At 45.2% G+C, this 23,368-nt stretch overlaps 18 non-coding genes and 1 pseudogene across 18 annotated transcripts; 8 read left to right on the top strand and 11 right to left on the bottom strand.

The window, feature by feature from the left end:
* Positions 1–1,527: 1,527 nt before the first annotated feature.
* LOC135009290 (U1 spliceosomal RNA) lies at positions 1,528–1,690 on the bottom strand. The gene has a single exon (XR_010208848.1). It is a non-coding gene; the product is annotated as a U1 spliceosomal RNA (small nuclear RNA).
* Positions 1,691–1,834: 144 nt separating this feature from the next.
* LOC135009256 (U5 spliceosomal RNA) lies at positions 1,835–1,950 on the top strand. The gene has a single exon (XR_010208815.1). It is a non-coding gene; the product is annotated as a U5 spliceosomal RNA (small nuclear RNA).
* Positions 1,951–2,220: 270 nt separating this feature from the next.
* Positions 2,221–2,336, top strand: LOC135009273 (U5 spliceosomal RNA). The gene has a single exon (XR_010208831.1). It is a non-coding gene; the product is annotated as a U5 spliceosomal RNA (small nuclear RNA).
* A 286-nt stretch (positions 2,337–2,622) lies between these two features.
* LOC135009251 (U5 spliceosomal RNA) lies at positions 2,623–2,738 on the top strand. The gene has a single exon (XR_010208810.1). It is a non-coding gene; the product is annotated as a U5 spliceosomal RNA (small nuclear RNA).
* Positions 2,739–3,013: 275 nt separating this feature from the next.
* LOC135009278 (U5 spliceosomal RNA) lies at positions 3,014–3,129 on the top strand. Its single transcript, XR_010208836.1, has one exon. It is a non-coding gene; the product is annotated as a U5 spliceosomal RNA (small nuclear RNA).
* Positions 3,130–9,755: 6,626 nt separating this feature from the next.
* Positions 9,756–9,918, bottom strand: LOC135009280 (U1 spliceosomal RNA). Its single transcript, XR_010208838.1, has one exon. It is a non-coding gene; the product is annotated as a U1 spliceosomal RNA (small nuclear RNA).
* A 144-nt stretch (positions 9,919–10,062) lies between these two features.
* LOC135009255 (U5 spliceosomal RNA) lies at positions 10,063–10,178 on the top strand. The gene has a single exon (XR_010208814.1). It is a non-coding gene; the product is annotated as a U5 spliceosomal RNA (small nuclear RNA).
* A 270-nt stretch (positions 10,179–10,448) lies between these two features.
* LOC135009272 (U5 spliceosomal RNA) lies at positions 10,449–10,564 on the top strand. The gene has a single exon (XR_010208830.1). It is a non-coding gene; the product is annotated as a U5 spliceosomal RNA (small nuclear RNA).
* A 286-nt stretch (positions 10,565–10,850) lies between these two features.
* LOC135009250 (U5 spliceosomal RNA) lies at positions 10,851–10,966 on the top strand. The gene has a single exon (XR_010208809.1). It is a non-coding gene; the product is annotated as a U5 spliceosomal RNA (small nuclear RNA).
* Positions 10,967–11,241: 275 nt separating this feature from the next.
* Positions 11,242–11,357, top strand: LOC135009277 (U5 spliceosomal RNA). Its single transcript, XR_010208835.1, has one exon. It is a non-coding gene; the product is annotated as a U5 spliceosomal RNA (small nuclear RNA).
* A 6,625-nt stretch (positions 11,358–17,982) lies between these two features.
* On the bottom strand, positions 17,983–18,146 carry LOC135009120 (U1 spliceosomal RNA). The gene has a single exon (XR_010208707.1). It is a non-coding gene; the product is annotated as a U1 spliceosomal RNA (small nuclear RNA).
* A 671-nt stretch (positions 18,147–18,817) lies between these two features.
* On the bottom strand, positions 18,818–18,980 carry LOC135009222 (U1 spliceosomal RNA). Its single transcript, XR_010208790.1, has one exon. It is a non-coding gene; the product is annotated as a U1 spliceosomal RNA (small nuclear RNA).
* Positions 18,981–19,132: 152 nt separating this feature from the next.
* LOC135009059 (U1 spliceosomal RNA) lies at positions 19,133–19,296 on the bottom strand. The gene has a single exon (XR_010208648.1). It is a non-coding gene; the product is annotated as a U1 spliceosomal RNA (small nuclear RNA).
* Positions 19,297–19,964: 668 nt separating this feature from the next.
* LOC135009189 (U1 spliceosomal RNA) lies at positions 19,965–20,128 on the bottom strand. Its single transcript, XR_010208765.1, has one exon. It is a non-coding gene; the product is annotated as a U1 spliceosomal RNA (small nuclear RNA).
* A 152-nt stretch (positions 20,129–20,280) lies between these two features.
* Positions 20,281–20,444, bottom strand: LOC135009024 (U1 spliceosomal RNA). The gene has a single exon (XR_010208614.1). It is a non-coding gene; the product is annotated as a U1 spliceosomal RNA (small nuclear RNA).
* Positions 20,445–21,114: 670 nt separating this feature from the next.
* Positions 21,115–21,277, bottom strand: LOC135009200 (U1 spliceosomal RNA). The gene has a single exon (XR_010208774.1). It is a non-coding gene; the product is annotated as a U1 spliceosomal RNA (small nuclear RNA).
* Positions 21,278–21,429: 152 nt separating this feature from the next.
* Positions 21,430–21,593, bottom strand: LOC135009306 (U1 spliceosomal RNA). The gene has a single exon (XR_010208864.1). It is a non-coding gene; the product is annotated as a U1 spliceosomal RNA (small nuclear RNA).
* Positions 21,594–22,295: 702 nt separating this feature from the next.
* LOC135009211 (U1 spliceosomal RNA) lies at positions 22,296–22,430 on the bottom strand (annotated as a pseudogene).
* A 152-nt stretch (positions 22,431–22,582) lies between these two features.
* LOC135009040 (U1 spliceosomal RNA) lies at positions 22,583–22,746 on the bottom strand. The gene has a single exon (XR_010208630.1). It is a non-coding gene; the product is annotated as a U1 spliceosomal RNA (small nuclear RNA).
* Positions 22,747–23,368: the final 622 nt, after the last annotated feature.

The raw sequence follows: 23,368 nt of genomic DNA, 5'->3' as shown, positions 1-23,368 counted from the left end.
TCACAAAAATGGTGGCGGCTTCCTGCGCGCACATACAGTCTGCACCAGCAGGAGGCTACACCATTTTTTATGATCACGCTGAACTGCAGTGCGACTGCAATTACAGCATGGTCAAGAAGGGAGGCGTCATGCTGGGTGGCCATGCCCTTTCACTGTGCAGGAGCCAGCACCGCTCACACACTAGTCCCCGGGTGCAGCCCCCAACCCCCGGGACACCCGGAGCAACAAAATGTAGATTCAGGCCACCAGGCCACGCCCCTACCTATGAAACCATGCCTCCTTTTTACCATTGCGCTGCTTATCTGCGCGCACTGCATTACAATCTCCCTCGCCACCTCTCTGGGTGTCACCAGTGATAGTGACACCTCTGCCATGCTTGTAGCAGCTGGTCCTAAGATCTACGCCTCAAGCCCTGAGTGTTTGCCCTTGTGACTTGTTGATCATCATAGCGAAGCAGATGCTTACAGAAAACTGCAGGGGCTTAGATTGAAAATAAAAAAATTGATTGGTATAAGGTAGAGAGGAGCGGGTTCGGTTCTCCGAGAACCGAATTCCCCACGAACTCCACGTTGTTTACACTGGTCCGAGGCAGGCTCGGTTGTTCCCGCCTGACTCGCAAAACCTGAACAAGGGAAAATGTCATCATCCCGCTGTCGGATTCTCGCGAGATTCGGATTCCATATAAAGAGCTGCGCGTTGCCGCCATTTTTACTCGTGCATTGAAGAGAGAGCGGAATGGACGTGGCTATGTTCTCTCAGTGGAAATCTCAATATCAGTGCTCAGTATCAGTGGTTACTTATTGCTGCTCAGTAATACTAGTAGTGTGTCTCTCCTGCTCAGTGTCAGTTCTCAGTAGTATCCTCATCAGTGCTCAGTATCACTGCTCATTGTCTTGTGCTGCATTGTGGTGCTCAGCATACTACAGTACATTACTAATAGTCCAGTGCTGCATCTTGCTGCTCAGTGTCAGTTCTAGTATCCTCATCAGTGCTCACTATCACTGTTCATTGCATTTTGGTTTTCTGTATACTACAGTAACATAGTAATATAGTAACATATAGTAACATAGTTTTTGAGGTTGAATAGAGGCAAATTGCCCATCGTGTTCAACCTGTTTTAAGTTGTGATGATTCTACATACTTGCTGAATAATGTTTTATGACTAGTTAGCTACTATAACTCATGTTACCCCCGGATTAACCATGTTGATATTTTAAGTATTATAACCTTAGATAGCTTTTTCATTCAGAAATGTATCCATTCCTTTTTTAAATCCAATTACAGAGTCCGCCATTACCACCTTCCCTGGCAGGGAATTCCACATCCTGATTGCCCTAACAGTGAAGATCATAGTATCTCACCTGGCAGGTAAGTAGGAGTTGGGCTAGAGCTGTGGAGGATTGCTGCTCGGGCACCCCCTGTCAAGTGAAGGAGATCCAACTGAGGCAGCACAAGGGAACTCTCGAAAGAAGAACAAGGCTAGAGGAAGATCTGAGACAAAGAAATCTGACTTTTACCAGAGCTGACCAGAGGAAAGCACAAACACAGTCCCCCACTACCACAAATAATGCAGTCGAGTTTCCCACATTGGGGAAATCACAGGGGTCAGCATACCCAGAATGCAATGAATGAACCTCACCCTGGGAGAACAATCTTCATGACCATGGTATCTCCTATGCAAAATAAGTATGATTTGGGATAGGGCTGGGGAGGGCCGCTGCTCAGGCACATCTCTGTCAAGTAAAGGAGATTCAACTGAGGCAGCACAAGGGAACTCTCATCTGGGGACAACAACTGCAGGGAGAACACATATTTTCAGATGAAAATCTTGGTCATGCTCTGGCTTCTCTTCAGAACGAACAAATCTTTCGCCTTTTACTAAAGATTTCCGTGGAGAGGAGCAAAACTGAGTTTTACCTCAATTTTTGCATGCCCCATCTTTTTGGATTTTCTTTTATCGGTTTAAAGATAGAATGAGTGTGCTTTAATGAAAGCTCATTTGCATAGAAATTACAGTAAATGTTTGTTTCTTTTCAAACAGAACTTTCTTGACCATGCTACTTGCTTGAAAGATCTGGGAGCACATGGAATACAGTACAAACCATGCTTATAGCAAGGAGAAGCCAGGTGAGAAATCTGCTTTCTTTCAAATTGGGCGCTCACTTTGATCTGAATGAGGACTGCTGGCATGGCACTCAGGCGACAGGTGGAATCTTGGTCATGCTCTGGTTTCTCTTCAGAATGAACAAATCTTTCGCCATTTATTAAAGATTTCCGTGGAGAGGAGCAAAACTGAGTTTTATCTCAATTTTTGCATGCCCCATATTATTGGGGTTTCTTTTATCAGTTTAAGGACAGAATGAGTGTGCTTTCTTGTTGGCTTTAATGTAAGTTTATTTGTATAACAATGACAGTAAATGTCTGTTTCTTTTCAAACAGAACTTTCTTGACCATGCTACTTGCTTGAAAGATCTGGGAGCACATGGAAAAGAGTACAAACCATGCTTATAGCAAGGGGAAGCCTGGTGAGAAATCTGCTTTCTTTCTTTCAAATTGGGTGCTCACTTTGAGCTGAATGAGGACTGCTGGCATGGCACTCAGGCGACAGGTGGAATCTTGGTCATGCTCTGGTTTCTCTTCAGAACGAACAAATCTTTCGCCTTTTACTAAAGATTTCCGTGGAGAGGAGCAAAACTGAGTTTTATCTCAAATTTTGCATTCCCCATCTTATTGGGGTTTTATTTTATCTGTTTAAAGATAGAACGAGTGTGCTTTAATGTAAGCTCATTTGCATAGAAATGACAGTAAATGTTTGTTTCTTTTCAAACAGAACTTTCTTGACTATACTAATTGCTTGAAAGATCTGGGAACACATGGAAAAGAGTACAAACCATGTTTATAGCTAGGGGAAGCCTGGTGAGAAATCTGCTATCTTTCTTTCAAATTGGGTGCTCACTTTGAGCTCAATGAGAACTGCTGGCATGGCACTCAGGCGACAGGTGGAATCTTGGTCATGCTCTGGTTTCTCTTCAGAACTAACAAATATTTCGCCTTTTATTAAAGATTTCCGTGGAGAGGAGCAAAACTGAGTTTTATCTCAATTTTTGCATGCCCCATATTATTGGGGTTTCTTTTATCAGTTTAAAGACAGAACGAGTGTGCTTTCTTGTTAGCTTTAATGTAAGTTGCCATAGATGCAGTGAAACACACGTGTAGGGCACGGCGTGTCCGCGTGTATTTGACTCATGTGAAATGTTATAAAACAAAAATATATGATTATGATGTTAGCTGTTAGTCTCCACTAATAGGGAATAGAAGCTGAGCTATAAGAAAGGAATACACTAGATATGATGTCACTTAGCAGATACAATGTCTAAAGTGCATACAGATAGCTACTAATAACTCTTGATAAGAAAGTATATCAGTGTGGGTATATTTATATGATGGGATATTGGGACTAGTGAATATATATCACTCCTGCTGTCCAGATTGGCAATAACCAGACAATTATGATAAGAGTAGAGATGTCACATGGGCTGCTATAGATATTAATTTAATGCTGTATGTGTCATTTGTTACAAATGGATACATTTTCTATGAGTCAGCCTAGCAGCTGCATGTTCTAACAGAACACTATCCTCACACAGAATCTGCTAACCTTGAGATAACTAAATGACAGTGTGTAACAGTCTCTTTACTATAAGACTGTTACAAAGTAATATATATATTTGAAGTCAGTCTAGCAGCTGTGTGTTCCAGCAGTTTATAAGACAAAGAAAATATCCTATTGTGGAATCTAGACACATGGGACTGCTGGCCTGTGTCATACTATTTCTATGTAATACCAGTAACATGTATATAACTGTTACATAATTGTTACAAATGGATAAATCTTTGAGTCAGCCTAGCAGCTGCATGTCCTAACAGGACACCATAAATCCTTTACAGTGTAACAAATTGATTGGTAACACTTAAAGGCTGGAGAGCAGTTATATGCCTTACTAGCATACTCAATATACCACATTATTACACCAGTTACCACGATTATTGACAGCGCATTTGATATATTATATTACCCTCACACTGAGTCTGTTTACCTTTAGATAACTAAGTGACCGAATATGTAACAGTTTCTCTATCATAAGACTGTTACAAAGTGAGATAGATATATTTGGAAGTCAGTCAAACAGCTGTGTGTTTCAGCGGTTTATAAGAAAATTCCTCATTGTGGAATCTGGACCACTAAGGGTTATTATATATATAGCACATGGAATTGCCACATCTCCCTATATGATAATTTCATTACACTGTAACATAATAAGAATTAACTCTTTAACAGTGTAAATAGAGAGTAATGAATCTCTGACACATGGAATATATTATTTCTTAGATGAATTGGATAAACCATTATGACAGACACTTTGCTTCCTAATAAGAATTGAGGTGGCTATACCTCTAAGGAAAGCATTATTGCCTACGCCTAGATCAGATTAAATAAGATCTGGCTGAATATATGAAGGAAGGTTGCTATTTATATGAGAATTGGAATTGCTATATTCCTTAAGGCAACCCCACCGATTGATATATGTTGTCAATTAAGAATATCTGAACGGCTATATCTGGACCAGATTTAATAAGATCTGGCTGATTATATGAAGGAGGGCTGCTATTTATATTGGAATTGCCATATTCCTTAAGGCAACCGCACCTGTTGGTATATCTCGCCAATTAACTATATCTAAACAGCTAAATTAAAGCTATTCATCATTTTTTTAGTTTGGATATTAATAAATATGATCTTTCCATGATGCATAGATATTTCCCTATCAAGTGATTCCTTATCCGATATAGAAAGCTATCCCCCTGTGGTATTGAATTTAGGAATATAGTCTTAGGGGACACAGAGAAATAAGTGATCCCCATCTACCTAAGCACCCCACAAATTGGAGGTTAGCTTACCGGTTATACTCAATCACCCCCACAAATTCGCCAATGGGGATGGCTTCCCGGGAGGTAACCCCTATTGAGTGAAGGGAGTATATAGGATACGACCCAGTGGTACCTGACGACATAGATACTAACAGCTATTTAATAACATTACGCTAGAAAGTGATTATTAGCAACATATATATCTATATAAACAACCCCGCCAGGGTTGTGCCTTCAAAAATAATCACACACGGACACGCTTTTTAAACCTTTTTTTCACATCTCTTTATTCTTCTTATGCACATGTATGTTAGTTCTGTGATTTTAACCTTTATGTTTCACTGCAGTTTGGGATAATAATATTAATATTTATCCAATTTTAATACATACTTAATAAAGGTTATATTTTATGATTCATTCATTCTGTCCAGTGCGTCAACAGTGCAGATTTCTTCTTGTTTTTTCTCCCAAATTCTATAACAATGACAGTAAATGTTGTTTCTTTTCAAACAGAACTTTCTTGACCATGCTACTTGCTTGAAAGATCTGGGAGCACATGGAAAACAGTACAAACCATGCAGTATCACAAGAGCCTTTATTTGATCTTTCATGAAGATAGAGCAGAATTGAGGACACGTCAACAATTTCTGCCGAAGGTGGTTCATCTTTCCACATGGTGCCTTTGGCCACTGACACCTTCGTTGAGTCAAAGTCTCTGGCTGTGGTCAGAACTTTGAAAATTTATGTCACCAGAACGGTTCAGATTAGGAAAACAGAGGCTCTGTTTGTCCTGTATGCTCCCAACAGGATTGGGTGTCCTGCTTCCATGTAGACCATTATGCGCTGGATCTGTGGTAAGATTCAGCATGCTCATTCCATGGCAGGATTGCCGTTACTGAATTAGGTGAAGACCCATTCTACTAGAAAGGTGGGTTCATCCTGGGCAGCTGGTCGGGGAGTCTCGGCATTGCAACTTTGACGAGCAGCTATTTAGTAAACACTTTTGCTAAGTTTTACAAGTTTGATACCTTGGCTGATGATAACCTCAAGTTGGGTCATTCGGTGCTGCAGAGTCGTACGCACTCTCCCACCCGTTCAAGAGCTTTGGTATAACCCCATGGTTCTTAATGTGACCCCAGCATCCTCTAGGTCGTATGAGAAAATAGGATTTTAATACCTACCGGTAAATCCTTTTCTCTTAGTCTGTAGAGGATGCTGGGCACCCGTCCCAGTCCATACTGTGTCTGCAGTTATTACTTGTGGTTATACACATGTTGTGTTATGGTTCTGGTCAGCTTTTTGCTGCAATTGTTCATGCCGTTGGCTTGTGTTCTGTTGAATGCCACGTTCTGCGGCATGCTTAAGGTGTGAGCTGGTAAGATGCTCACCTTAGTTTAACAATAAATCCTTTCCTCGAAATGTCCGTCTCCATGGGCACAGTTCCTATAACTGGAGTCTGGAGGAGGGGCATAGAGGGAGGAGCCAGTTCACACCCTTTGAAAGTCTTAAAGTGCCCATGTCTCTTGCGGATCCCGTCTATACCCCATGGTTCTTAATGTGACCCCAGCATCCTCTACGGACTAAGAGAAAAGGATGCCCTTGCGCACTATCCTGACTTCTCCTCCCGTCTGCTTACTTTGTGCCTTCCAACGCACAATGCGAACTACAGGTGGTGCTGCAGGGCCCACACCCTTTTACTTGCCTTACAGAACAGCTCTGGAGCTGTTACAGTGCCCAGCTGCTGCAAGAAATCAGCTTGAATGCTTCAGGGGATGGGGCATGGCCAACATGAGCCCCACACCAAAGGAGGGTGGGGGTGTTTAATGCGAACTAGGGGTCATCCAAGCACCGCAAAAGGCCGCCATGCCCTGCATGCCCCTTTTCTCTTTTCATATGCAGATGAGGGTTCCAGCCAACTTTGGCCCACATCTTGGATGACATCACCGTATGCAAATCCGTCTTCTGCAGACCTTCCCCCAGGAATGCTTGTACTAGTTGTTGCATATGGTTTGATATTTGATGGTGCTTCAATATTAGGCAGCCTTCCACCCTCCCATGTTCATCTGAACAGATGTGGTCTCCCTGCAGTTGTTGTCCCCAGACGAGAGTTCCCTTGTGCGTCCTCAGTTGAATCTCCTTAACTTGACGGGGGAGGGGCTGCCCGAGCAGCCACCCTCCCCAGCCCTATCCCAACTCATACTTATTTTGCATATGAGATCTCTTGATCACGAAGATTGTTCTCACAGGGTGAGGTTCATCCATTATATTTTAAAATAGGAAGGTACAAATTACATATTTGAATTGCATCTATGTGCTGGATTCAAATGTCCCCCCCCCCCCTTCCTTTCTCAATTGTGCCCGTCAGCAGCTATTCTAAGGTTGCTGCCAATGGGTGTGACACATTAATTTCTTCTGTGGGGTACACTGGACTCCACAAGGATTCACATTGGGGTGTAGAGTAGGATCTTGATCTGAGGCACCAACCGGCTCAAAGCTTTTGACTGTTCCCAAGATGCTCAGCGCATCCTCCTCTATAACCCCGCTTCCATGAACAGGGAGCTCAGTTTGTAGTTGGTGCCTTCAGTAGCAGGCCACTTAACAGGGGCCTGCCTCAGGCAGCCTATTCTTAGCTATTAATTTTGACAAGAAAAGAAGAACTTGTTTTATGAGAATCTACAAGGGCTGCAGCAGGCTAGGTCTAATAGACATCTTTACTGCAGCTTCATCACTCCCAGCGGCGCTGTATACTCCCGTGCCCTGGTTGCTGGGTCACTGCAGCGGAGGCTCCAGTTTCTTCCTAAGGTCAGTCACACACACACCGCCCTTCCGGATCACGAGGCCGCTGATGAAGGGGAGCGTGGCCGTAGGGGGTGGACCGTGTGCGCACTGGCGTGGACACTGATTACTGGGCAGCCGCTCCACTAGCCACCAGGTACAGTTAAGGAGCACAGGTCTGGGAGTTTTACTCCTATATTAACCCAATTTTGTACTGCCCGCAGCGCATTGTGATAGGTAATAGGGCCTGATTCAGGTTGGAATGCAATCACAATAAGCGATCCAACTGCAAAAATTGCTAACAGCATACGCATGTGCCTGCATTTTCTGCGGCACCCCGCAGAGAATGCGATCGCCTCTGCCTGTCAATCGGGGCGGGGGGGGAGAGGGGGGTCAGCAACACTCCATTTCCAAGTCAGGGATGGAGCGGTGCGGGGGCAAGGCTTCAAAATGGGGTCTGCAACGGAGGAGACACAGGGGGCGTGGTCACAGCGGCTGTATGACATCACATTCAGCCGCTGTGATCACAAAAATGGTGGCGGCTTCCTGCGCGCACATACAGTCTGCACCAGCAGGAGGCTACACCATTTTTTATGATCACGCTGAACTGCAGTGCGACTGCAATTACAGCATGGTCAAGAATGGAGGCGTCATGCTGGGTGGCCATGCCCTGTCACTGTGCAGGAGCCAGCACCGCACACACACTAGTCCCCGGGTGCAGCCCCCAACCCCCGGGACACCCGGAGCAACAAAATGTAGATTCAGGCCACCAGGCCACGCCCCTACCTATGAAACCATGCCTCCTTTTTACCATTGCGCTGCTTATCTGCGCGCACTGCATTACAATCTCCTTCGCCACCTCTCTGGGTGTCACCAGTGATAGTGACACCTCTGCCATGCTTGTAGCAGCTGGTCCTAAGATCTACGCCTCAAGCCCTGAGTGTTTGCCCTTGTGACTTGTTGATCATCATAGCGAAGCAGATGCTTACAGAAAACTGCAGGGGCTTAGATTGAAAATAAAAAAATTGATGGGTATAAGGTAGAGAGGAGCGGGTTCGGTTCTCCGAGAACCGAATTCCCGACGAACTCCACGTGGTTTACACTGGTCCGAGGCAGGCTCGGTTGTTCCCGCCTGACTCGGAAAACCTGAACAAGGGAAAATGTCATCATCCCGCTGTCGGATTCTCTCGAGATTCGGATTCCATATAAAGAGCTGCGCGTTGCCGCCATTTTTACTCGTGCATTGAAGAGAGAGCGGAGAGGACGTGGCTATGTTCTCTCAGTGGAAATCTCAATATCAGTGCTCAGTATCAGTGGTTACTTATTGCTGCTCAGTAATACTAGTAGTGTGTCTCTCCTGCTCAGTGTCAGTTCTCAGTAGTATCCTCATCAGTGCTCAGTATCACTGCTCATTGTCTTGTGCTGCATTGTGGTGCTCAGCATACTACAGTACATTACTAATAGTCCAGTGCTGCATCTTGCTGCTCAGTGTCAGTTCTAGTATCCTCATCAGTGCTCACTATCACTGCTCATTACATTGTGGTGTTCTGTATACTACAGTAACATAGTAATATAGTAACATATAGTAACATAGTTTTTGAGGTTGAATAGAGGCAAATTGCCCATCGTGTTCAACCTGTTTTAAGTTGTGATGATTCTACATACTTGCTGAATAATGTTTTATGACTAGTTAGCTACTATAACTCATGTTACCCCCGGATTAACCATGTTGATATTTTAAGTATTATAACCTTAGATAGCTTTTTCATTCAGAAATGTATCCATTCCTTTTTTAAATCCAATTACAGAGTCCGCCATTACCACCTTCCCTGGCAGGGAATTCCACATCCTGATTGCCCTAACAGTGAAGATCATAGTATCTCACCTGGCAGGTAAGTAGGAGTTGGGCTAGAGCTGTGGAGGATTGCTGCTCGGGCACCCCCTGTCAAGTGAAGGAGATCCAACTGAGGCAGCACAAGGGAACTCTCGAAAGAAGAACATGGCTAGAGGAAGATCTGAGACAAAGAAATCTGACTTTTACCAGAGCTGACCAGAGGAAAGCACAAACACAGTCCCCCACTACCACAAATAATGCAGTCGAGTTTCCCACATTGGGGAAATCACAGGGGTCAGCATACCCAGAATGCAATGAATGAACCTCACCCTGGGAGAACAATCTTCATGACCATGGTATCTCCTATGCAAAATAAGTATGATTTGGGATAGGGCTGGGGAGGGCCGCTGCTCAGGCACATCTCTGTCAAGTAAAGGAGATTCAACTGAGGCAGCACAAGGGAACTCTCATCTGCGGACAACAACTGCAGGGAGAACACATATTTTCAGATGAAAATCTTGGTCATGCTCTGGCTTCTCTTCAGAACGAACAAATCTTTCGCCTTTTACTAAAGATTTCCGTGGAGAGGAGCAAAACTGAGTTTTACCTCAATTTTTGCATGCCCCATCTTTTTGGATTTTCTTTTATCGGTTTAAAGATAGAATGAGTGTGCTTTAATGAAAGCTCATTTGCATAGAAATTACAGTAAATGTTTGTTTCTTTTCAAACAGAACTTTCTTGACCATGCTACTTGCTTGAAAGATCTGGGAGCACATGGAATACAGTACAAACCATGCTTATAGCAAGGAGAAGCCAGGTGAGAAATCTGCTTTCTTTCAAATTGGGCGCTCACTTTGATCTGAATGAGGACTGCTGGCATGGCACTCAGGCGACAGGTGGAATCTTGGTCATGCTCTGGTTTCTCTTCAGAATGAACAAATCTTTCGCCATTTATTAAAGATTTCCGTGGAGAGGAGCAAAACTGAGTTTTATCTCAATTTTTGCATGCCCCATATTATTGGGGTTTCTTTTATCAGTTTAAGGACAGAATGAGTGTGCTTTCTTGTTGGCTTTAATGTAAGTTTATTTGTATAACAATGACAGTAAATGTCTGTTTCTTTTCAAACAGAACTTTCTTGACCATGCTACTTGCTTGAAAGATCTGGGAGCACATGGAAAAGAGTACAAACCATGCTTATAGCAAGGGGAAGCCTGGTGAGAAATCTGCTTTCTTTCTTTCAAATTGGGTGCTCACTTTGAGCTGAATGAGGACTGCTGGCATGGCACTCAGGCGACAGGTGGAATCTTGGTCATGCTCTGGTTTCTCTTCAGAACGAACAAATCTTTCGCCTTTTACTAAAGATTTCCGTGGAGAGGAGCAAAACTGAGTTTTATCTCAAATTTTGCATTCCCCATCTTATTGGGGTTTTATTTTATCTGTTTAAAGATAGAACGAGTGTGCTTTAATGTAAGCTCATTTGCATAGAAATGACAGTAAATGTTTGTTTCTTTTCAAACAGAACTTTCTTGACTATACTAATTGCTTGAAAGATCTGGGAACACATGGAAAAGAGTACAAACCATGTTTATAGCTAGGGGAAGCCTGGTGAGAAATCTGCTTTCTTTCTTTCAAATTGGGTGCTCACTTTGAGCTCAATGAGAACTGCTGGCATGGCACTCAGGCGACAGGTGGAATCTTGGTCATGCTCTGGTTTCTCTTCAGAACTAACAAATATTTCGCCTTTTATTAAAGATTTCCGTGGAGAGGAGCAAAACTGAGTTTTATCTCAATTTTTGCATGCCCCATATTATTGGGGTTTCTTTTATCAGTTTAAAGACAGAACGAGTGTGCTTTCTTGTTAGCTTTAATGTAAGTTGCCATAGATGCAGTGAAACACACGTGTAGGGCACGGCGTGTCCGCGTGTATTTGACTCATGTGAAATGTTATAAAACAAAAATATATGATTATGATGTTAGCTGTTAGTCTCCACTAATAGGGAATAGAAGCTGAGCTATAAGAAAGGAATACACTAGATATGATGTCACTTAGCAGATACAATGTCTAAAGTGCATACAGATAGCTACTAATAACTCTTGATAAGAAAGTATATCAGTGTGGGTATATTTATATGATGGGATATTGGGACTAGTGAATATATATCACTCCTGCTGTCCAGATTGGCAATAACCAGACAATTATGATAAGAGTAGAGATGTCACATGGGCTGCTATAGATATTAATTTAATGCTGTATGTGTCATTTGTTACAAATGGATACATTTTCTATGAGTCAGCCTAGCAGCTGCATGTTCTAACAGAACACTATCCTCACACAGAATCTGCTAACCTTGAGATAACTAAATGACAGTGTGTAACAGTCTCTTTACTATAAGACTGTTACAAAGTAATATATATATTTGAAGTCAGTCTAGCAGCTGTGTGTTCCAGCAGTTTATAAGACAAAGAAAATATCCTATTGTGGAATCTAGACACATGGGACTGCTGGCCTGTGTCATACTATTTCTATGTAATACCAGTAACATGTATATAACTGTTACATAATTGTTACAAATGGATAAATCTTTGAGTCAGCCTAGCAGCTGCATGTCCTAACAGGACACCATAAATCCTTTACAGTGTAACAAATTGATTGGTAACACTTAAAGGCTGGAGAGCAGTTATATGCCTTACTAGCATACTCAATATACCACATTATTACACCAGTTACCACGATTATTGACAGCGCATTTGATATATTATATTACCCTCACACTGAGTCTGTTTACCTTTAGATAACTAAGTGACCGAATATGTAACAGTTTCTCTATCATAAGACTGTTACAAAGTGAGATAGATATATTTGGAAGTCAGTCAAACAGCTGTGTGTTTCAGCGGTTTATAAGAAAATTCCTCATTGTGGAATCTGGACCACTAAGGGTTATTATATATATAGCACATGGAATTGCCACATCTCCCTATATGATAATTTCATTACACTGTAACATAATAAGAATTAACTCTTTAACAGTGTAAATAGAGAGTAATGAATCTCTGACACATGGAATATATTATTTCTTAGATGAATTGGATAAACCATTATGACAGACACTTTGCTTCCTAATAAGAATTGAGGTGGCTATACCTCTAAGGAAAGCATTATTGCCTACGCCTAGATCAGATTAAATAAGATCTGGCTGAATATATGAAGGAAGGTTGCTATTTATATGAGAATTGGAATTGCTATATTCCTTAAGGCAACCCCACCGATTGATATATGTTGTCAATTAAGTATATCTGAACGGCTATATCTGGACCAGATTTAATAAGATCTGGCTGATTATATGAAGGAGGGCTGCTATTTATATTGGAATTGCCATATTCCTTAAGGCAACCGCACCTGTTGGTATATCTCGCCAATTAACTATATCTAAACAGCTAAATTAAAGCTATTCATCATTTTTTTAGTTTGGATATTAATAAATATGATCTTTCCATGATGCATAGAGATTTCCCTATCAAGTGATTCCTTATCCGATATAGAAAGCTATCCCCCTGTGGTATTGAATTTAGGAATATAGTCTTAGGGGACACAGAGAAATAAGTGATCCCCATCTACCTAAGCACCCCACAAATTGGAGGTTAGCTTACCGGTTATACTCAATCACCCCCACAAATTCGCCAATGGGGATGGCTTCCCGGGAGGTAACCCCTATTGAGTGAAGGGAGTATATAGGATACGACCCAGTGGTACCTGACGACATAGATACTAACAGCTATTTAATAACATTACGCTAGAAAGTGATTATTAGCAACATATATATCTATATAAACAACCCCGCCAGGGTTGTGCCTTCAAAAATAATCACACACGGACACGCTTTTTAAACCTTTTTTTCACATCTCTTTATTCTTCTTATGCACATGTATGTTAGTTCTGTGATTTTAACCTTTATGTTTCACTGCAGTTTGGGATAATAATATTAATATTTATCCAATTTTAATACATACTTAATAAAGGTTATATTTTATGATTCATTCATTCTGTCCAGTGCGTCAACAGTGCAGATTTCTTCTTGTTTTTTCTCCCAAATTCTATAACAATGACAGTAAATGTTGTTTCTTTTCAAACAGAACTTTCTTGACCATGCTACTTGCTTGAAAGATCTGGGAGCACATGGAAAACAGTACAAACCATGCAGTATCACAAGAGCCTTTATTTGATCTTTCATGAAGATAGAGCAGAATTGAGGACACGTCAACAATTTCTGCCGAAGGTGGTTCATCTTTCCACATGGTGCCTTTGGCCACTGACACCTTCGTTGAGTCAAAGTCTCTGGCTGTGGTCAGAACTTTGAAAATTTATGTCACCAGAACGGTTCAGATTAGGAAAACAGAGGCTCTGTTTGTCCTGTATGCTCCCAACAGGATTGGGTGTCCTGCTTCCATGTAGACCATTATGCGCTGGATCTGTGGTAAGATTCAGCATGCTCATTCCATGGCAGGATTGCCGTTACTGAATTAGGTGAAGACCCATTCTACTAGAAAGGTGGGTTCATCCTGGGCAGCTGGTCGGGGAGTCTCGGCATTGCAACTTTGCCGAGCAGCTATTTAGTAAACACTTTTGCTAAGTTTTACAAGTTTGATACCTTGGCTGATGATAACCTCAAGTTGGGTCATTCGGTGCTGCAGAGTCGTACGCACTCTCCCACCCGTTCAAGAGCTTTGGTATAACCCCATGGTTCTTAATGTGACCCCAGCATCCTCTAGGTCGTATGAGAAAATAGGATTTTAATACCTACCGGTAAATCCTTTTCTCTTAGTCCGTAGAGGATGCTGGGCACCCGTCCCAGTCCATACTGTGTCTGCAGTTATTACTTGTGGTTATACACATGTTATGTTATGGTTCTGGTCAGCTTTTTGCTGCAATTGTTCATGCCGTTGGCTTGTGTTCTGTTGAATGCCACGTTCTGCGGCATGCTTAAGGTGTGAGCTGGTAAGATGCTCACCTTAGTTTAACAATAAATCCTTTCCTCGAAATGTCCGTCTCCCTGGGCACAGTTCCTATAACTGGAGTCTGGAGGAGGGGCATAGAGGGAGGAGCCAGTTCACACCCTTTGAAAGTCTTAAAGTGCCCATGTCTCTTGCGGATCCCGTCTATACCCCATGGTTCTTAATGTGACCCCAGCATCCTCTACGGACTAAGAGAAAAGGATGCCCTTGCGCACTATCCTGACTTCTCCTCCCGTCTGCTTACTTTGTGCCTTCCAACGCACAATGCGAACTACAGGTGGTGCTGCAGGGCCCACACCCTTTTACTTGCCTTACAGAACAGCTCTGGAGCTGTTACAGTGCCCAGCTGCTGCAAGAAATCAGCTTGAATGCTTCAGGGGATGGGGCATGGCCAACATGAGCCCCACACCAAAGGAGGGTGGGGGTGTTTAATGCGAACTAGGGGTCATCCAAGCACCGCAAAAGGCCGCCATGCCCTGCATGCCCCTTTTCTCTTTTCATATGCAGATGAGGGTTCCAGCCAACTTTGGCCCACATCTTGGATGACATCACCGTATGCAAATCCGTCTTCTGCAGACCTTCCCCCAGGAATGCTTGTACTAGTTGTTGCATATGGTTTGATATTTGATGGTGCTTCAATATTAGGCAGCCTTCCACCCTCCCATGTTCATCTGAACAGATGTGGTCTCCCTGCAGTTGTTGTCCCCAGACGAGAGTTCCCTTGTGCGTCCTCAGTTGAATCTCCTTAACTTGACGGGGGAGGGGCTGCCCGAGCAGCCACCCTCCCCAGCCCTATCCCAACTCATACTTATTTTGCATATGAGATCTCTTGATCATGAAGATTGTTCTCACAGGGTGAGGTTCATCCATTATATTTTAAAATAGGAAGGTACAAATTACATATTTGAATTGCATCTATGTGCTGGATTCAAATGTCCCCCCCCCCTTCCTTTCTCAATTGTGCCCATCAGCAGCTATTCTAAGGTTGCTGCCAATGGGTGTGACACATTAATTTCTTCTGTGGGGTACACTGGACTCCACAAGGATTCACATTGGGGTGTAGAGTTGGATCTTGATCTGAGGCACCAACCGGCTCAAAGCTTTTGACTGTTCCCAAGATGCTCAGCGCATCCTCCTCTATAACCCCGCTTCCATGAACAGGGAGCTCAGTTTGTAGTTGGTGCCTTCAGTAGCAGGCCACTTAACAGGGGCCTGCCTCAGGCAGCCTATTCTTAGCTATTAATTTTGACAAGAAAAGAAGAACTTGTTTTATGAGAATCTACAAGGGCTGCAGCAGGCTAGGTCTAATAGACATCTTTACTGCAGCTTCATCACTCCCAGCGGCGCTGTATACTCCCGTGCCCTGGTTGCTGGGTCACTGCAGCGGAGGCTCCAGTTTCTTCCTAAGGTCAGTCACACACACACCGCCCTTCCGGATCACGAGGCCGCTGATGAAGGGGAGCGTGGCCGTAGGGGGTGGACCGTGTGCGCACTGGCGTGGACACTGATTACTGGGCAGCCGCTCCACTAGCCACCAGGTACAGTTAAGGAGCACAGGTCTGGGAGTTTTACTCCTATATTAACCCAATTTTGTACTGCCCGCAGCGCATTGTGATAGGTAATAGGGCCTGATTCAGGTTGGAATGCAATCACAATAAGCGATCCAACTGCAAAAATTGCTAACAGCATACGCATGTGCCTGCATTTTCTGCGGCACCCCGCAGAGAATGCGATCGCCTCTGCCTGTCAATCGGGGCGGGGGGGGGAGAGGGGGGTCAGCAACACTCCATTTCCAAGTCAGGGATGGAGCGGTGCGGGGGCAAGGCTTCAAAATGGGGTCTGCAACGGAGGAGACACAGGGGGCGTGGTCACAGCGGCTGTATGACATCACATTCAGCCGCTGTGATCACAAAAATGGTGGCGGCTTCCTGCGCGCACATACAGTCTGCACCAGCAGGAGGCTACACCATTTTTTATGATCACGCTGAACTGCAGTGCGACTGCAATTACAGCATGGTCAAGAATGGAGGCGTCATGCTGGGTGGCCATGCCCTGTCACTGTGCAGGAGCCAGCACCGCACACACACTAGTCCCCGGGTGCAGCCCCCAACCCCCGGGACACCCGGAGCAACAAAATGTAGATTCAGGCCACCAGGCCACGCCCCTACCTATGAAACCATGCCTCCTTTTTACCATTGCGCTGCTTATCTGCGCGCACTGCATTACAATCTCCTTCGCCACCTCTCTGGGTGTCACCAGTGATAGTGACACCTCTGCCATGCTTGTAGCAGCTGGTCCTAAGATCTACGCCTCAAGCCCTGAGTGTTTGCCCTTGTGACTTGTTGATCATCATAGCGAAGCAGATGCTTACAGAAAACTGCAGGGGCTTAGATTGAAAATAAAAAAATTGATGGGTATAAGGTAGAGAGGAGCGGGTTCGGTTCTCCGAGAACCGAATTCCCGACGAACTCCACGTGGTTTACACTGGTCCGAGGCAGGCTCGGTTGTTCCCGCCTGACTCGGAAAACCTGAACAAGGGAAAATGTCATCATCCCGCTGTCGGATTCTCTCGAGATTCGGATTCCATATAAAGAGCTGCGCGTTGCCGCCATTTTTACTCGTGCATTGAAGAGAGAGCGGAGAGGACGTGGCTATGTTCTCTCAGTGGAAATCTCAATATCAGTGCTCAGTATCAGTGGTTACTTATTGCTGCTCAGTAATACTAGTAGTGTGTCTCTCCTGCTCAGTGTCAGTTCTCAGTAGTATCCTCATCAGTGCTCAGTATCACTGCTCATTGTCTTGTGCTGCATTGTGGTGCTCAGCATACTACAGTACATTACTAATAGTCCAGTGCTGCATCTTGCTGCTCAGTGTCAGTTCTAGTATCCTCATCAGTGCTCACTATCACTGCTCATTACATTGTGGTGTTCTGTATACTACAGTAACATAGTAATATAGTAACATATAGTAACATAGTTTTTGAGGTTGAATAGAGGCAAATTGCCCATCGTGTTCAACCTGTTTTAAGTTGTGATGATTCTACATACTTGCTGAATAATGTTTTATGACTAGTTAGCTACTATAACTCATGTTACCCCCGGATTAACCATGTTGATATTTTAAGTATTATAACCTTGGATAGCTTTTTCATTCAGAAATGTATCCATTCCTTTTTTAAATCCAATTACAGAGTCCGCCATTACCACCTTCCCTGGCAGGGAATTCCACATCCTGATTGCCCTAACAGTGAACATCATAGTATCTCACCTGGCAGGTAAGTAGGAGTTGGGCTAGAGCTGTGGAGGATTGCTGCTCGGGCACCCCCTGTCAAGTGAAGGAGATCCAACTGAGGCAGCACAAGGGAACTCTCGAAAGAAGAACAAGGCTGGAGGAAGATCTGAGACAAAGAAATCTGACTTTTACCAGAGCTGACCAGAGGAAAGCACAAACGCAGTCCCCCACTACCACAAATAATGCAGTCGAGTTTCCCACATTTGGGGAAATCACAGGGGTCAGCATACCCAGAGTGCAATGAATGAACCTCACCCTGGGAGAACAATCTTCATGACCATGGTATCTCCTATGCAAAATAAGTATGATTTGGGATAGGGCTGGGGAGGGCCGCTGCTCAGGCACATCTCTGTCAAGTAAAGGAGATTCAACTGAGGCAACACAAGGGAACTCTCATCTGGGGACAACAACTGCAGGGAGAACACATATTTTCAGATGAACATGGGAGGGCAGAAGGCTGCCTAACACTGAAGCACCCCCAAACAACAAACCAAATGCAACTACTAGTGCAAGCATTCCTGGGGGAAGGCCTGCAGCAGATGGATTTGCATATGGTGATGTCATCCAAGCAGTGGGTCAAAGTTGGCTTCAACCCTCGTCTGCATATGAAAATAAAAAAGGGGTGTGCAGGGCATGGCGGCCTTTTGCGGCGCTTGGATGACCCCTAGTTTGCATTAAACACCTCCACCTTCCTTCGGTGTGGGGCTCATGTTGGCTATGCCCCAGCCCCTGAAGCATTCAAGCTGATTTCTTGCAGCAGCTGGGCACTGTAACAGCTCCAGAGCTGCTCTGTAAAGCAAGTAAAAGGGTGTGGGCCCTGCAGCACTACCTGTAGTTTGCATTGTGCGTTGGAAGGCACAAAGTAAGCAGACGGGAGAAGTCAGGATAGTGCACAAGGGCATAGAAGGGAGCGGCTCAAGAAAAGAGAAGTGGAAACAGACAGCAAACTAGGCTGGAGAGAGACCTGAGACAAAGAGATCTGAATTATACGAGAGCCGACCAGAGGAAACACAAATTATGTAATCAAGTGTCCCACATTTGGGGAAATCGTAGGAGCAGCACACCCAGAGTGCATTGGGTGAGCCTTGCCCTGGGAGAAGCACCTTCCTGATCATAGTATCTCACCTGGCAGGTAAGTAGGAGTTGGGCTAGAGCTGGGGAGGGTCGCTGTTCGGGCACCCCCCTGTCAAGTGAAGGAGATCCAACTGAGGCAGCACAAGGAAACTCTCGAAAAAAGAACAAGGCTAGAGGAAGATCTGAGACAAAGAAATCTGACTTTTACCAGAGCTGACCAGAGGAAAGCACAAACACAGTCCCCCACTACCACAAATAATGCAGTCGAGTTTCCCACATTTGGGGAAATGACAGGGGTCAGCATACCCAGAATGCAATGAATGAACCTCACCCTGGGAGAACAATCTTCATGACAATGGTATCTCCTATGCAAAATAAGTATGATTTGGGATAGGGCTGGGGAGGGCCGCTGCTCAGGCACATCTCTGTCAAGTAAAGGAGATTCAACTGAGGCAGCACAAGGGAACTCTCATCTGGGGACAACAACTGCAGGGAGAACACATATTTTCAGATGAACATGGGAGAGCAGAAGGCTGCCTAATACTGAAGCACCCCCAAACAACAAACCAAATGCAACAACTAGTACAAGCATTCCTGGGAAAAGGTCTGCAGAAGACGGATTTGCATACGGTGATGTCATCCAAGCAGTGGGCCAAAGTTGGCTGGAACCCTCATCTGCATATGAAAAGAGAAAAGGGGTATGCAGGGCATGGCGGCCTTTTGCGGCGCTTGGATGACCCTTAGTTCGCATTAAACACCTCCACCCTCCGTCGGTGTGGGGCTCATGTTGGCTATGCCCCAGCCCCTGAAGCATTCAAGCTGATTTCTTGCAGCAGCTGGGCACTGTAACAGCTCCAGAGCTGCTCTGTAAGGCAAGTAAAAGGGTGTTGGCCCTGCAGCACTACCTGTAGTTTGCATTGTGCGTTGGAAGGCACAAAGTAAGCAGACAGGAGAAGTCAGGAGAGTGCACAAGGGCAAGGGCAGGGGCTCAAGAAAAGAGAAGTGGAAACAGACAGCAAACTAGGCTGGAGAGAGACCTGAGACAAAGAGATCTGAATTATACGAGTAGCCGACCAGAGGAAACACAAATTATGTAGTCAAGTGTCCCACATTTGGGGAAATCGTAGGAGCAGCACACCCAGAGTGCAATGGGTGAGCCTTGCCCTGGGAGAAGCACCTTCCTGATCATAGTATCTCACCTGGCAGGTAAGTAGGAGTTGGGCTAGAGCTGGGGAGGGTCGCTGCTCGGGCACCCCCCTGTCAAGTGAAGGAAATCCAACTGAGGCAGCACAAGGAAACTCTCAAAAATAGAACAAGGCTAGAGGAAGATCTGAGACAAAGAAATCTGACTTTTACCAGAGCTGACCAGAGGAAAGCACAAACACAGTCCCCCACTACCACAAATAATGCAGTCGAGTTTCCCACATTTGGGGAAATCACAGGGGTCAGCATACCCAGAATACAATGAATGAACCTCACCCTGGAAGAACAATCTTCATGACCATGGTATCTCCTATGCAAAATAAGTATGATTTGGGATAGGGCTGGGGAGGGCCGCTGCTCAGGCACATCTCTGTCAAGTAAAGGAGATTCAACTGAGGCAGCACAAGAGAACTCTCATCTGGGGACAACAACTGCAGGGAGAACACATATTTTCAGATGAACATGGGAGAGCAGAAGGCTGCCTAATACTGAAGCACCCCAAACAACAAACCAAATGCAACAACTAGTACAAGCATTCCTGGGGGAAGGTCTGCAGAAGACGTATTTGCATACGGTGATGTCATCCAAGCAGTGGGCCAAAGTTGGCTGGAACCCTCATCTGCATATGAAAAGAGAAAAGGGGTATGCAGGGCATGGCGGCCTTTTGCGGCGCTTGGATGACCCTTAGTTCGCATTAAACACCTCCACCCTCCGTCGGTGTGGGGCTCATGTTGGCTATGCCCCAGCCCCTGAAGCATTCAAGCTGATTTCTTGCAGCAGCTGGGCACTGTAACAGCTCCAGAGCTGCTCTGAAAGGCAAGTAAAAGGGTGTGGGCCCTGCAGCACTACCTGTAGTTTGCATTGTGCGTTGGAAGGCACAAAGTAAGCAGACAGGAGAAGTCAGGAGAGTGCACAAGGGCATAGAAGGCAGCGGCTCAAGAAAAGAGAAGTGGAAACAGACAGCAAACTAGGCTGGAGAGAGACCTGAGACAAAGAGATCTGAATTATACGAGAGCCGACCAGGGGAAACACAAATTATGCAGTCAAGTTTCCCACATTTGGGGAAATCGCAGGAGCAGCACACCCAGAGTGCAATGGGTGAGCCTTGCCCTGGGAGAAGCACCTTCATGATCATAGTATCTCACCTGGCAGTTATGTAGGAGTTGGGCTAGAGCTGGGGAGGGTCGCTGCTCGGGTACCCCCCTGTCAAGTGAAGGAGATCAAACTGAGGCAGCACAATGGAACTCTCGAAAGAAGAACAAGGCTAGAGGAAGATCTGAGACAAAGAAATCTGACTTTTACCAGAGCTGACCAGAGGAAAACACAAACACAGTCCCCCACTACCACAAATAATGCAGTTGAGTTTCCCACATTTGGGGAAATCACAGGGGTCAGCATACCCAGAATGCAATGAATGAACCTCACCCTGGGAGAACAATCTTTATGACCATGGTATCTCCTATGCAAAATAAGTATGATTTGGGATAGGGCTGGGGAGGGCCGCTGCTCAGGCACATCTCTGTCAAGTAAAGGAGATTCAACTGAGGCAGCACAAGGGAACTCTCATCTGGGGACAACAACTGCCGGGAGAACACATATTTTCAGATGAACATGGGAGGGCAGAAGGCTGCCTAATACTGAAGCACCCCCAAACAACAAACCAAATGCAACAACTAGTACAAGCATTCCTGGGGGAAGGTCTGCAGAAGACGGATTTGCATACAGTGATGTCATCCAAGCAGTGGGCCAAAGTTGGCTGGAACCCTCATCTGCATATGAAAAGAGAAAAGGGGTATGCAGGGCATGGCGGCCTTTTGCGGCGCTTGGATGACCCTTAGTTCGCATTAAACACCCCCACCCTACTTCGGTGTGGGGCTCATGTTGGCCATGCCCCAGCCCCTGAAGCATTCAAGCTGATTTCTTGCAGCAGCTTGGCACTGTAACAGCTCCAGAGCTGCTCTGTAAGGCAAGTAAAAGGGTGTGGGCCCTGCAGCACTACCTGTAGTTTGCATTGTGCATCGGAAGGCACAAAGTAAGCAGACAGGAGGAGAAGTCAGGATAGTGCACAAGGGTATAGAAGGGAGGGGCTCAAGAAAAAAGAAGTGGAAACAGACAGCAAACTAGGCTGGAGAGAGACCTGAGACAAAGAGATCTGAATTATATGAGAGCCGACTAGGGGAAACACAAATTATGCAATCAAGTTTCCCATATTTGGGGAAATCGCAGGGGCAGCACACCCAGAGTGCAATGGGTGAGCCTTGCCCTGGGAGAAGCAACTTCATGATCATAGTATCTCACCTGGCAGGTAAGTAGGAGTTGGGCTAGAGCTGGGGAGGGTCGCTGCTCGGGCACCCCCCTGTCAAGTGAAGGAGATCCAACTGAGGCAGCACAAGGGAACTCTTGAAAGAAGAACAAGGCTAGAGGAAGATCTGAGACAAAGAAATCTGACTTTTACCAGAGCTGACCAGAGGAAAGCACAAACACAGTCCCCCACTACCACAAATAATGCAGTTGAGTTTCCCACATTTGGGGAAATCACAGAGGTCAGCATACCCAGAACGCAATGAATGAACCTAACCCTGGGAGAACAATCTTCATGACCATGGTATCTCCTATGCAAAATAAGTATGATTTGGGATAGGGCTGGGGAGGGCCGCTGCTCAGGCACATCTCTGTCAAGTAAAGGAGATTCAACTGAGGCAGCACAAGGGAACTCTCATCTGGGGACAACAACTGCAGGGAGAACACATATTTTCAGATGAACATGGGAGGGCAGAAGGCTGCCTAATACTGAAGCACCCCCAAACAACAAACCAAATGCAACAACTAGTGCAAGCATTTCTGGGGGAAGGCCTGCCGCAGATGGATTTGCATATGGTGATGTCATCCAAGCAGTGGGTCAAAGTTGGCTTCAACCCTCGTCTGCATATGAAAAGAGAAAAGGGGCATGCAGGGCATGGCGGCCTTTTGCGGCGCTTGGCTGACCCCTAGTTTGCATTAAACACCTCCACCCTCCGTCGGTGTGGGGCTCATGTTGGCTATGCCCCAGCCCCTGAAGCATTCAAGCTGATTTCTTGCTGCAGCTGGGCACTGTAACAGCTCCAGAGCTGCTCTGTAAGGCAAGTAAAAGGGTGTGGGCCCTGCAGCACTACCTGTAGTTTGCATTGTGCGTTGGAAGGCACAAAGTAAGCAGACAGGAGAAGTCTGGAGAGTGCACAAGGGCATAGAAGGCAGCGGCTCAAGAAAAGAGA

This window comes from Pseudophryne corroboree, unplaced genomic scaffold (genome assembly GCF_028390025.1).
Source record: "Pseudophryne corroboree isolate aPseCor3 unplaced genomic scaffold, aPseCor3.hap2 scaffold_225, whole genome shotgun sequence".
Classification (NCBI taxonomy): Eukaryota; Metazoa; Chordata; class Amphibia; order Anura; family Myobatrachidae; genus Pseudophryne; species Pseudophryne corroboree.
This window is presented reverse-complemented; position numbering and strand designations above follow the sequence as displayed.